Genomic DNA, 14350 nt, shown 5'->3' with positions numbered 1-14350 from the left:
TTTAACTGTGTGCTTCCTATTTTGGATAGATGTCTATATTTTTCTCATGCCCCTAGTAAAGACCACAACTCCTAATTTTAAAACTCTGTCTCTAGCCTTATCCTAAATTAAGATAATTATTTAAGTTAATCTAAAGCTAATTTCAAAGTACAAATTTATATACAAGTTATTATATTTTCGATTTTTGGTAATTCTATTAAAGTCAAAATCAAGTCATATAATTAATAAAGATTAAGGTTCTATTTGCCATAGTCCCTTTAAATTACCTTTGTCAAGTTTTATGACCAGCTAAAGATAATAGATCCTTTCTTATTATTTAAATATTTGTACAATTGTCTATAACTTAAAGCTAATGATATTATGATTTATAGCAGCCTTTTATTCAATTTATTAAATAAAGGGGAAAGACAGTACCCTATATGCACAATCTAGATCTTACAAATATTTAACAAATTTTCTTAAATTGTAATATTGAGAGTCTTACTGCTGCCAAACATGATTCAGTAAATTAAATCAGATTTCAAAGGAGAGTTTAAAGCTGTCGTCATGAAAATGACTGAAAAACCTGGCACAGGAAGGTAATTTCCAGCTGCAGAGTTTACAATCATGCAGCTTCACAAGCTTGTCAGGTAAGTAAAAATTATGAAGAGACTTTTGTGGACCCATCTCTCAGGTCCACATTTTACGTGCATTGCAGTGAGGACTGGAAAGTCCACCCATATAACTAGATTAATTGTACTGACTGTAATGGTGAGTTATACCTATATGTCGATACTATAGTAAACAGGCTGTCTGGGAGTATCTTTTGAGAAAAGGACAGCAAGTGAGAAACCTAAGCCAGCCAATCACGCCGGTCCTTAGAAATTAAGACTATATATCTGGACAATTTTCAAAATAGAAAGATTGTTGAAATAGATTTTTCCTATACAGGGCAGTTATTTACATAAAATATCCACCAATGTATTATTGACCTAATCATTCTACAATAGAAATTGGCACCTTTCCTAAGAGGATGGAATGTGCAAATGACTTTCCAGTATAACATAAGGTGTATAGAAATAGTGAGTATATTTTAGACTGGTCTCCTAGGATTGACAAAAACAATTAGCGAGGGTGCTGTCATGACCCCTGGAGGCTTTGTTAGTAACATCTTGACCTTCAGCGAAGGTGGCATCTAGAAAGATGTTTGGCATTTGATTGCATTCTCAGATTTTTTACATTTTACTGATAAGCCTTTACCTGACTTTGTAGGCAGAAATTGTAAGGAAGGTTCTCATTATGGCCTGTGAGCCTATGTTCAATCTCCTTACATTTTAATTACTGGAGATGTGAAAGTCAAAAGAAAAGATGATGAATATCTTGTAGCCTGTAATAAATGTAATTTAACTAATTGTATCACCAGATACAATAGAAGGAAGGGAACACTGATACTTCACCAGCCCTCTTTTGTCTTATTGACAGCTAATATCTCAGGGCCGTGGTATGCTGATGCTGGTTTTCAAGTCTTACAACAAATACATGCCCAGATGACTAGACCTAAGAGAGCTCTTGGACTTATAATACTTGGAGTGGCTGCTTTAGTTTCATTTATTGCTTCCATGGTCACAGCTTCGGTGGCCACATCTTATAATATTCAGCATGCAGATTTTCTTAATAATGTGGCTCAGAACACGTCTAAATGTTTATTATCTGTTTGCAGTGAGGACTGGAAATTCCACCCATGTAACTAGATTAATTGTACTGACTGTAAAATGTCTAAAGCTCTTCATAATCAGATCAATATTGATGAAAGGATTGAAACTAAGCTAAATGCTTTAGAAGCTACTGTCATAAATATTGGTAATGAGCTTTCTGCTTTAAAGTTCAAGGAAAGACTCAAATGTCATGCTGATTATACATATGTGTGTGTTACTGCTGCCAAATACAATGCTTCCCAATGGGATTGGGAGAAGATTAAAAAACTTTTATTAGGTATTTGGCAGAACAATAATAACAGCTTGGATTTTTTGGAGTTACATCACCATATACAAGATATACAAAAAATTAAGATTGATTTTTTGGATCCTACCACTTTAGCTGATCATATACTTCGAGAGGTAAATAGTTTTAATCCTGGAAACATACTAAAACATTCTGCATGGTATATTGTTGGACTGTTCTCTTTGCTATTAATCCTCTCTTTGAAATCATAGGATGTTGTGCCTTCAGAACAAGAATTCGGAAACTCAAGATAGTGACTCATCACCTACTTTTGCAAAGAAAGAAGGGGGAAGATATTGTGAGCTGCTCTGGAAATACTACCCTTAAGTCCTAAGCAAGAGATGCTAAAGAATTATTGTGCCCTGCAATAACTTGGGCTTTACCTCCACTTGGAAAATGAGGCCTGGCTGGGGTTGAGTTACACTCATCTGTTCCTTTGTAACCCTACTCCTTTGCTCTTTTGGGGATAGAATGTTCCATGGAACCTTCCCCTGTGTGTCCCCTATATAAGAATAAAGAATTCCAGTGGCTTTCTTTCTTTACAGGGACCCCTAAGGTCACAGAGCCATCCCTAGATTTTGAAAAGGTACTTCTGTGTGTTTGTGTGCTTTCTTTGCCATTTTCTTAAGTTATTGGAATAATCAGATTTGTGAACCCAGCATAGGTTGCCATCTAGGATAGATGGTGATACTAAACATCTAAAATCAATTTAATTCATGAGCAGTATGCAAATGGAATATTACTTCTGACTCTCAAAGTAAGATAAAATTGTACCTTTCATTTATAATTTTATTTTCATTTTGGTGTTAAAGTGATATATTTTATAGTTGAAGACCATGAGATAATCCTTGAGGCAATGCACAGTGTACCCAAACTGATTTACACTAAAAATCTGTCAACTTTTCTGTAGGATCTAGTTGTACAAAGATACGCTTGTCATGTCTTCTAACAACATATAAAAGATAAGGCCTGGGCATAGAAAACAAAATACCAGGGGAGCTCCTATTTTCCTAAAGAACACAATTCAAAACACATGTATTTATGCATGGATTATACAACCTTATTCAGTTTTATATTTATCAATGCCTCAATATTAGCTTCTGAAACCTGTCACCCATACATGAGTTTTTTTACGTATTTTTGAAAATGGAGAACAGAAAATATGTGATGTGTACATATGATTATACTGGTATGAAAGAGTTAAAACCACCAGTTATTAATTAAAGCTAGGTAAACTTACATGAATCACATATCTTCTCATATTAGAAATGACTATGTATGTAAATTTAATTAAAATCCAAAGGCCAGCATATATAGACTTATTTTTTAGAATGATTAAAGCAGAGATTTCTACTGGAAATAATAGTAGGGAATGATCTAAAGCATCATAAACTATGCAAGTTTGTATTAACATACTTTATTATGCTGGAATCAAAAGGGACTACATTTCCAGGTCTGGCCTGGTTTAAAAAACTGAATTGCAAGATCACTCAGTATTCCTTAGTGGAGAAAAACAGCTCCCAATTCCAGGAAGAGCTCTAAGAAAGAGATAGCCAAATGAAGGGACAAAAGGATCTTAAGAAATTTCACTGCAGAGCTATATTAACTTCACTCATGCAGCGAATCATCATTAGAGATCATTATCATTAAAGTTAAGGCCCAGCTGCCCCATTTACTTGCTGAGTGCTCTCAGGCAAAACATATAACCTTTCTGTGTCTCAGTTCTCATTTGTGAAAATCGAGTTGGTATAGGCTCATTTTCTTTTAAAATCCCATTCCCTGCCCCCAAGTTCAAATAAAATGTTCTTTGAGAATGGTTTGAAATTTGTAAAAATCTATAAAAATGTAAAGAGTTGATATTCCTATGACTATTATCATTAATCAGATAATAATGACTTTATGTAGCACTTACAATGAACAGGTACTGTTCCAAGTGGGTCTGTGTGTATTATCTCATTTAATTCTTAAAACCAGCATGAAGTACTAACTATTATTTCCCCTGTTTGACAAATGAAGAAACTCTATTTCAGAAAGGTTAAGTAATCTGTCCAAGGACAGATAGTAGGGGCTAAAGAAAGATTAGATATCTAGCAACCTGACTTAAAGCCTATACTATTAAAGAATGTTAGAATAGGAAAAGTGGCTTGTGTTATGGTCTGGATGTGAGGTATTCCCCAAAAGCTCATGTGTGAGACAATGCAACAAAGTTTAGAGAAGAAATTATTTGGTTAAGAGAGCCTTAACCCAGTCAGTGCATTAATCCCTTGATGGAGATCAACTGAGTGGTAACTGAAGGTGGGTAGTGTGTGGTTGGAAGAGGTGTGTACTGGGGGCATGGTTTGGGGGTCTATATTTTGTATCTGGTGGCTGGAGTCTTTGTGCTCTCTGATCATCATGTGAGCTGCTTCCCTCTGCCATACTCTTCCACTGTGTTGTTCTGCTTCACTTTGAGTCCTGAGGAATTGAGCCACCTGTCTATGGACTGAGACCTCTGAAAGCATGGCCCCCAAATAAACTTTTCCTCAACAATTGTTTTTGTCAGATATTTTAGTCATAGCACCAAAAAAAATGGTTATTTGAAGCTATACACCTCATGTTCAGGTGATAGGTCAAATGCTCCCCTGAAACAGCATAAAAGAGTTGTTGGGGTAGGCCCCAAATGGTTATATTTAGACTCTTTGCTCAGGCTTCAGGTGGGCTATGTTACATTTTAGAGTGGAGCCAGGACTAGGAATCTGCTGTTATGTGACATAAACACTCTGATTCAGCATATACTCAAGGTCATAAACATTAACTTGTGAGTATGCACCCAATGATGTAACCTGTTTTGTGTCTTCTTTGACATGCATATAAAAAATGCCTATCAAAAATACTCTAGGAAATAGGTGGGTAAATGGTACTGATGGGGGATAAAACAGAAGCTGGAGGCTATAGGCTATTAATACTTCTTAATAAAGCATGTCTACTATTTTATTTGCATTTTGTGTCTTCTTCTACCTGCCGGGTCCGTGTATCGATTTCCTGGGTCAGAGCTCCCACATGACAGTTGGGGTACTCAAGCAGGATGTTTTGCAGATTTGGGATCTAGTGGATGGTTTCCCTGTGAGTATAGAGAAGACTTCTGATTGCCCAGTGGTGAACATGGAACCAGCAGAACAGACTATGAAATGAGCAGTGAAGCCCAGGCACCGGCCTGCAGCCAAGGACAATGACAGCAATAGAGGTACAGATGAGGCAGAGAAATGACTTGAGGAACTGTGTACGTAGCTGCTGGGTCCATGGAATAAATGTTTTGAGAGCAAAAACTGACGCAGCTTTACCACAGACTGCCAAGATGAGGGAGTTAAAAGATAAGGAAGAGACTTTGAGAGCCAGAGTATGGTCACTGGAGGAGTATCTCCAGACCTTGAAAATACCTACTCACCTCCCCATTAGTGCTGATGGAGTCCAAGGAGAAGGAGGAAGATTAACACTTGCAAGCCTGTCCAGTGGTAATGCAGAAAGTGAAACAGTAGCAACTGATGGCTTTGATGGGCAGCCACTGGCAGGGCCAGTCCAAGTAATCAAGTTCACCATGTTCCACTTGTAAAGCAGAGTTGGTGGACTTGGGAAAATAATTTGGACAGAGGCCAAGAGAGCCCTGGTTGCTTTGTTGTTATGACTGTTAGATTTAGGGGTGCTGGTAGCTGACAGGAGTAGAATACTCCATGTGCTACATGTTATAGATCCTACACAATCTTATGACTTAAGTGTGCCAGCCAGCCAAGAAAGCCTGGTTGTTCTGGAGGCTGGCAGGAGCCAAGAGAGCCCAAGTGTGCTATAAGCCAGCAGGAGAAAGAGACTTCAGGGAGTGCTAATACTGTTATCTATATAAGGGAACCAGAAATAAGCCCATATCTCACAGGTAAGGGACCTATACTGTTCAGTGTTTGGTACACTGATGACTCCAGCTATGGACAACTGCTTGTGTGGATGGCAGTGGCAGTGCAGTCAGAAACATACACTGTTTGATTTGGTACCAGTACAAGACAAAATAGCCACAGAGCTGAGCTGAATTGTAATAGCAAGTGAAGCATAACCCATAGTAATATGTACTGACAGTTGTGCTGTGTATCATGGGCAAGCTCTGTGGCAAGAGCTTTGGGAGATAGGCCACCAGAAACAGGTGAATATAGGGTATGTCACTGCAACCTGACTAGTTCATGGAATGATGAAGCAGATCCTTTAGTGCTGGCAGCTGGAAGTTTGCTGGGGCCACAGCTGATGATTGGCTCACAGCGGCCCCAGCAACACTTTAGCTAGGGTGCAGTGGTTAGAGCAGGTACCTCCTACCCTCTTGGCAGCTTGGTTGCTCTGCCACCTACAGTATGCAGATATGAAAACTAAGTGGAATGTAGTCAAACAGTGGGGTCTTCCTTTAACATGGGATGCCTTGATAGAGGCATCTATCAAGGCATGTGTGGTTTGTGCTCAGAAATGTCCACATCCCAAATACCTTGGAACCACAGATGGCCAGGTAATGTGGGGATGCTTCCCTCTGATACAATGGCAGGTTGACTATATTAGCCCTTTATCAAAGTCAGAAAGAGCTATGTTTGTCTTGAAGGCAGTGGTTATGGCTACAGGCTTGTTGTCTGCCTGGCCCAGTGGTCAAGCAAATCAGTGTGCTATGATTTGTGCCCTGACAGTGCTGATGGCCTTGTATGGATGTCCCATCACAACAGAAAGCAGCCAAGGAAATCATTTTGCAGTTCAGGATGAGAAGCAATGTGCAACTGAGTTACAGAGTCAATGGAGACTGCAGTTCTGTATCACCCACAGGCTACAGACATGATAGATATGATGACCTGCCTAAGCAAAAACTTAGGACTGCAGTGAACTCACCTTCCATGAATGAGCATCCCCAGCAAGGAGGACTAATTCCTATGGAAGGTTAACTGCATTGAACAGCAGCACTAATATGGGTCCAAGTGACAACAAAGAATGTTGTACTTAAATCTGGGTTTTGGTAACAAGGGAATGTGCTTATTCCTACTTGATTGTATAGAGGGTGAACAGTGGATTGGACATGGCCCTGGACAATAAAGACTCTTCACCTTCGTTGGGTAGCCCTGTTAGCCCCATGAAGAAAAGGTTTGGAATGTGATCTCCTTGCAACTAGTAAATGTCCCCCTGGGTACTTGTGACCTGGTCAGGTCCCACAGATGGGACACAGATTTTAAAGGGCACATTTTTTATTTCCCTTTGGCCAATTATAAGTTCCCTGGTGCTGGTGCACACCAAACCTACTGAAGTTCTAGACCAACCTGTACAAGTGTGCTATAACTGCCAAGGGAAGCTGCCTCAGGCAGCTACTGAGCTTTCAAGGGACACAAAGCTGGTATGCATTTCCTGGATGGATGTGATTTACCTATACTAATATCTGTAACTGCTTTGTCCTTTCATCTAAAGGTGTGTCCTCATCAGCACCATTGTGAACTGGACACATACCTACACAAGAGGTGCTTGCTAGGTACACACTGAAATACCTGTGAGTTTTACTGGACAAATGAATCCAGTCTGTCCATGGACAATTGTACACGGCTAGAAAAGACTTTTATTGCCATCTCAATATAGGCTGAAATTGGCAATGGTTTTTAGTAATCATAAGTGATGGGGCTTGTCTTTTAGTTGTATGTCATTATAGTTTGTATTGTTGTTGTGGCCTGTGGATGCAGGGCTCTGCCCTACTTGCTAAGGGATCACAGATGCACAGAGTGTACAGTGAGGAATCCTAAAGGGATGCATTGTTGGGGCAGGCCTCAAATGGCTATAGTTAAGCTCCCTTGCTGAGGCTTCTGTCAGTTTATTTTATGTTTTCAGTGTGTAACCAGGGCTAAAAATCAGCTGTTATGGTTAGTCAAGGTCATAAACACTCTTGATTCAGCATATACTCAAGGTCATAAACATTAACTTGTGAGCATGCACCCAATAATGTAACCTGTTTTGTTCCTTCTTTGTTTAGCCTGTATATAAAAAGAGCCTATGAAAAAGACATGGGGCTAATAGGTGGCTAAATGGAACTGATCAGGGTCTAAAACTGAAGCTGGAGGCTAGAGGCTATTATTACCTCTGAATAAAGCATGTCTACCATCCTAATGCATCTTCTTCCCCTGCTGGGATGCCAAATCTATTTCCTGGGTCAGAGCCCCCATACAACAAGAGTCTAATGTTCATAAAATTTAAATTGTTTGATACGATCAGTTTCTATAAATTGGTACAATTTAAAGCAAGAATTCTGCTAATTTGTCAAATAAACCTGAATTTTCAGATCTATGTATCATAAATATCTGTTGTATGAAAGGAATAAAAATGAGAGTCTATCCTAATCTAGTGTTTTTCTGCACTGCCTTGAATCTAGATTCAACTAACATTTACAAAATGAGGATAGTTTTGGAAAATGGAAATATACAGAAAACTCAAAAACTATTATTTTCTACTCCATCATTAATCAACCTGCTTACCAGAGCTGTTAAAATGAACTGATTCACCAGGCACGGTGGTGCACACCTGTAACCCAGTGGCTCAGGAGGCTGAGGCAGGAGGATTGTGAGTTCAAAGCCAGCCTCAGCAAAAACAAGGTGCTAAGCAACTCAATGAGACACTGTCTCTAAATAAAATACAAAATAGGACTGGGGATGTGGCTCAGTGGTCCAGTACCCGTGAGTTCAATCCTCAGTACCCCCACCCCCAAAATGAAGTGATTGGAATTTTCCTTTCTCTCTTCATACCCAGAAGAAAAGGGATGCTTAAAGAACAGAGCTATTATAATGAGCAAAAAGAAACTGGAAACTATCCAAATCACCCTGAATAATCTATAAGCTCTACTAAAAATATCTTCTGCTTATTCTATAGATTATTTACTGCTCATCTTTGTTCCTTCACACAGTTGTATATGTTTCTGTCATTTATATATGTAGATTATTATTTCTAATTTTTTTGCCTCACTAGATTGCAGATCCCTAAACATGTAAAAGGTTAAAATTCTGGTTTTTGCCAGAATACTATGCTGTGTCCATGGCTTTGACAGATATACTTGACAACATCATGTTATATAGACCTAGCTTATCAATTATTTTTGTTTATTTACTATATCATTGCCAGCAGCAGGTGACATGTAATAATCAGGAACATTCACCTAGACTAATCTGAACCTTTTTCTCCCAACAACTAACACTAAACTAACCTCCACATTCAGTTGCCTAAATCAGGAATTTGATTTTTTTTATATAGCCTAGACTCAGCAACTCTAGTTAACTTCTTTTCCTCTATGAAAAAAAAGGTGATTTTAATCTCTAATCCCTCAACATCCCTGAATATGAGCATACAGATTATTTATGCAATTCCTTAAGTGTTCTGATAAGCAATTTCTTAAGTCCTAGCAAAAACCTTATAATCTATTTGGTGCTACCAATTCCAATGTTTCCATGTAAAATTCCTTATAATGGCAAAAGTACATAATACAAAAGTTATTTATTCATGTACTGGACAAACATTTATAGAGATCCTACTTGTTGAGATCCTATTCATTGAGATACTACTCTGAGCCAGACACTGGCACTAAACAAGACAAGCAAACCCCATCACTTTATGGGTTTAAATTTTAGAAAAATAAGTTTGCCACACACGTAAGATAGAGCACTAATCTCCAAGATATATAAAGAACTCAAAAAATTTAACACCAAAAAAGAAATAACCCAATCAATAAATGGGCTCAGAAGCTGAACAGACACTTCTCAGAAGATATACAAATGATCATCAAATATATGAAAAAATGTTCAACATCTCTAGTAATTAGAGAAATGCAAATCAAAACTAAGATTTCATCTCACTCTAGTCAGAATGGCAGTTATCAAGAATACAAACAACAATAAGTGTTGATGAGGATGTGGGGGGAAAAGCACACTCATACATTGCTGGTGGGACTGAAATTTGGTAAAACCAATCTGGAAACAGTATGGAGATTCCTTAGAAAACTTGGAATGAAACCACCATTTGACCCAGCTTGCCCACTCCTTAAAAACAGCATACTACAGTGACATAGTCACTCCAGTGTTTATAGCCGCATCACAATTAACAATTGCTAAACTGTGAAACCAACATAGATGCTCTTCAATAGATGAATGGATAAAGAAACTATGGTGCATATATACACAATGAAATATTACTCAGCATTAAAAGATAATAAAATTATGGCATTTGCAGGTAAATGGGTGGAGTTGGAGAATATCATGCTAAACAAAATAAGCCAATCCCCCCAAAACAGGGGCCAAATGTTTTCTCTGAAAAGTGGATGCTAATCCATAATGTGGGGGCATGGGATGAATGGAGGAAATTTTATGGGGCAAAGGTGGGGGGAGGGGGCAAGAAGATAGAAAAGATAGTAGAATGAGACATCATTACCCTAGCTAGGTACATGTATGATTTCACGAATGGTGTGATTCTGCTTCATGTACAACCAGAGATGTGAAAAATTCTGCCCCATTTGTGTACAATGAATCAAAGAGCTTTCTACTGTCATGTATAACTGATTAGAATAAAAGAATTTTCTCAACTACTAAAAACTGAATAAAATTAGTACATCACAAAATAATTGATTACAAAGATGCAACTATACTTGGCCTAAAGTCATACCTATAGCACTATAAATATTTGTCATGCAATTTACTTTTCCATTCTGTTTGCTGTTTTAATTTTTACCTTTCTGTTTTGCCTGGTTCATTTTTGGTGTGCCCAACATATAAAGTCAATGATTTCTGTGTTCATGGAACAAAAACCAAAGACCGTAATTAAATCTACAGGGTGCAACCTAAATAATTTGGTCACCGTTTACCTTTTCCACCTTTCCTTTTTCCACATTCACCTGTACTTCAAACTCAATGACCTTCTTTTGATATCTCTCATATATCATATTATTTCCACCTAGGGCTTTGGCCATGTACTATTTCCTTCCCTAAGCACAATCTGAAAGTCATTCATTTATAAAAGCCTTTTGTTTAACTTTATTTTTGTTTATTTATTTTTATATGGTGCTGAGGATTGGCATCATATGAGCAGGGCAAGTGCTCTACAGTGAGCCACAACCCCAGTGAAAAGCCTTTTTTGATGTCTTTGAAAAAGTCAGGATTGATAATTATACTCTGAGAGGGCCTTGTGCTTTATTTACTACTCATCATATTAAAATTATTTAATTTTTGTGTATCCATTTAATACCATTTCCCCTATTAGATTATCGGTTATATAAGGGAAAAATCCATGTTCATTTTGTTCATTATGGAAGCTCTCAAAAAATTGATAGACTAACATGTTATTAATTAAAAAAACACAGAAACCATCTCCCAACCCAATTTCTTCTATTGCTGTATTTATCTGCTTCCCTTTTTAGCAAAGCTTCAGGAAAGATCTGTTTGTACAGAGTTTTTGATTTCTTTCCTAGTCTCTCTTTAGCTAATACCAATGGGGCTTTCATCTCAACCATTCCACTGGAATTTATTTTATCTAATGGCTTCCACATCCACTAAATATAAGGATCAACTCATTATCTTAACTTCATAATCAGTATCATCTGACAGAATGAATCACTCCCTCCTTGAGCCACTTACCTCAATAGGATTCCAGGATAACACACACTCTTGGTTTTCCTCTCACCTTTCCAAAGGTGTTTCCTTCCAGATTCCTTTTCAGGTGCTACCACTTTGACCAGAGATAAATAAGAAATGCAATGTTTTCTAAAGCTTTGTAATAACTTGGCAGTAAATTTTAGATATAGAATTAAAACTAAAACTAGAAACAACAAAAATCATAGCCAAATTTAAGAAAGTGTGTTGACCAAGAAAAAGGGTTGTTTTTTTTTTAATTCAGGCAAACAAATCACCCCCTTATAAGGTGGGTGAGAACTTTCTATGTTAGGTATTTATTCAATTGTAAATATACTATAAATAACTACAGACTGCTTCCTGCTCTCACTTTTTCTACCTATAATTGATCACCTAATATATTCTTTGCTCATTGCCTATTGAAACCCCCTCCACAGTCAATCAAATGATTGCTCTAAAATCCAGCCTCTTTAAAAAAAAATTTCCCCATCTTCCACACACCTATTTTGTATTTCTATAATGCTTTCAAATGAACAAAGTAAATTAACAAGAATGACACCATAGCTATACTTATTTGTTGCAGTAGTGGGAATTGAGCCAAGGGGGCAATCTACTGCTGAGCTACAACTTTATCCCTTTTTATTTTCAGTCTCTTGTTAAATTGCCCAGATAGCCCTCAAACTTGTCATCCTCCTGCCTCATCCTTCCATGTTGCTGAGATTATAGGCATGCCACCATGCCTGGATCAATAGTGATATACTTTTTACAAAATAATTTTGCAAGCTGGGTGTGGTGGTGCACACCTGTAGTCTCAGCAGCTCTGGAGCCTGAGAAGGAGGATCCTTAGTTCAAAGCCAGCCTTAGCAATTTAGGGAGATCCTGCCTCTTAAAAAAAGGGGGGGATATGGCTCAATGGTTAAGCACCCCTGTATTTAATACCTGGTACTACTACTATGACTACTACTAATTTTCCCTACCATAAAAACCTAGGGAATGAATTAATTTTCTATGTTATTGTGTCCAAAATTCTGATGGCAAACACAGAGTAATTAACTTACAACTTCCTGATAACAATTACAGCTATTACTCTAAAGTTAGAACTCAAAGTATAGTCACAGGACCCATTGAGGTCTCCAAGAGTCTTTTTTGATGTCTGCAAGGTTCTTTTATTTTCTATGTTATATTCATAAGGTCTGATTTTCTTCACACACTTCATTTAAAACATCACATTATAAGCCTATATGCAGAAGTCAGGTATTAAGGAAATTTAAGAATATAAAATAATATTCTCACTAGTTTCAATTTGTAAGCTGTAATTTTTTAACTACAATTTTATCTACTTAACATTCGTTGGGGGTAGGGATATGGCTCAAGCGGTAATGCACTTGCCTGGCATGCACGGGGCACTGGGTTCGATCCTCAGCACCACATAAAAATAAAATAAAGATGTTGTATCCACCGAAAATTAAAAAAATACAATTATTTTTTAAAAAATGCAATGGGTTTATTCTTGATATTTTCAAATTCATTAATACATATTTTAAACATTTCTCAGTTGAGCTGGGCATGGTGCATGCCTGTAATCCCAGCTCTACTGGAGGCTGAATCAGGAGGATTATAAATTCCAGACCAATTGCAGCAATTTAAGGAAACCTTCAGCAATTTAGCAAGATCCTGCCTCAAAGCTTAAAAAAATAAGAAAAGAAAATTAAAAAAGGATTGGGGTCTTAGCTCAGAGGCAAAACTCTCTTGGGTTCAATCCCTAGTACCAAATAATGATAATAATAATGATGATGATGGTAAACATCAGTTTTAGTTTTTAATACCATAAATATCAGTAGGTATTATATATCAGATATTATTTAGCACATTAGCAAATGCTATTTACAATCCTCAGTAATTTGTAATAGTGTGAAGGAATCCTAAGATCCTAAAGATTGTGAACCAGTGTTCTGGAAAAAAAAATGTTTCTTAAATAATGTCCACTGACCACCTGCACCAGAGTCATCTAGGATACTTTTTAAAAATATAAATTTTGGATTCCATAGAAGATCTACTAAGTCATAATTTTGGGAGAAAGGTCATGAATTTACATTTTCAACTTGGCCCTCAGGTGATTCTTAGGCACACTAGTTAACAAAATCAAGTAAATAGAGTTTCATGGATTCAAAACCTAGCTCTGTGGCACACTGTTTCTAACCCTAATCTATATGACTCTTAGCCAATTCCCTGCTTTTATTTCCCACTCCCCCATCTCCTTAGCCATCTTCCAAATGCATATCCTCAATAAAATAGTTGCTCATTTCCTAAGGAAGTTCAAATATGTCTGTTTATACCACTTACACTTTAGAGACAGCAATCTGAATCTTGGAAAAAGGGCACTTAAAGTTATACTTCCACTGTAGTCCCAGCTCCCTCTTCCAGAAGCTAAGACAGGAGGATTATTTAAACTCAGGAGTTCCAGGCCTGCCTGTAAAACACAGTGAAACCTCATCTCAGAAAAATAAATTAAAAAGAAAATAAAGTTGCATTTCCATAGGAAGTACACTGCTTTTATTTAGACCATTTCATTCTCGGTGGCAGTGAGGTGGTAATAGCATTAGGAAGTCTATTCTCAGAGCAGAGGGCAGGGTAGGGGCTCAAGGGGATAATGTCTCCCAGGCTACTCTTGTCATCACCACTTACCTATTCACTTTTGCTCATGAACAGAGAGGACCTCCTCAGAAGAGTTTATT

General features: G+C 37.5%; 1 protein-coding gene across 4 annotated transcripts in view; it reads right to left on the bottom strand.

The window, feature by feature from the left end:
- Fam133a (family with sequence similarity 133 member A) overlaps positions 1 to 14350 on the bottom strand; it is a 68411-nt gene that overhangs the window by 24974 nt on the left and 29087 nt on the right. For 2 of the 4 annotated variants that reach the window (XM_058573740.1, XM_046427838.2), the window contains exons 3-4: positions 13959 to 14085; positions 11622 to 11712 (exon numbers count right to left, since the gene is read on the bottom strand). The exons of the other annotated variants lie outside the window; for them this stretch is intronic. The gene's annotated coding sequence lies outside the window, so the exon portion shown is untranslated. The remainder of the gene's footprint in view (positions 1 to 11621; positions 11713 to 13958; positions 14086 to 14350) is intronic. 4 annotated transcript variants of the gene reach the window in all.

The sequence above is a fragment of the Marmota monax genome, unplaced genomic scaffold (genome assembly GCF_021218885.2).
Source record: "Marmota monax isolate L192 unplaced genomic scaffold, Marmota_monax_Labrador192_F-V1.1 WCK01_AAM20220418_F8-fsc00067, whole genome shotgun sequence".
Taxonomy (NCBI): Eukaryota; Metazoa; Chordata; class Mammalia; order Rodentia; family Sciuridae; genus Marmota; species Marmota monax.
The sequence above is the reverse complement of the archived record's forward strand: the minus strand, read 5'-3'. Positions and strand labels throughout refer to the sequence as shown.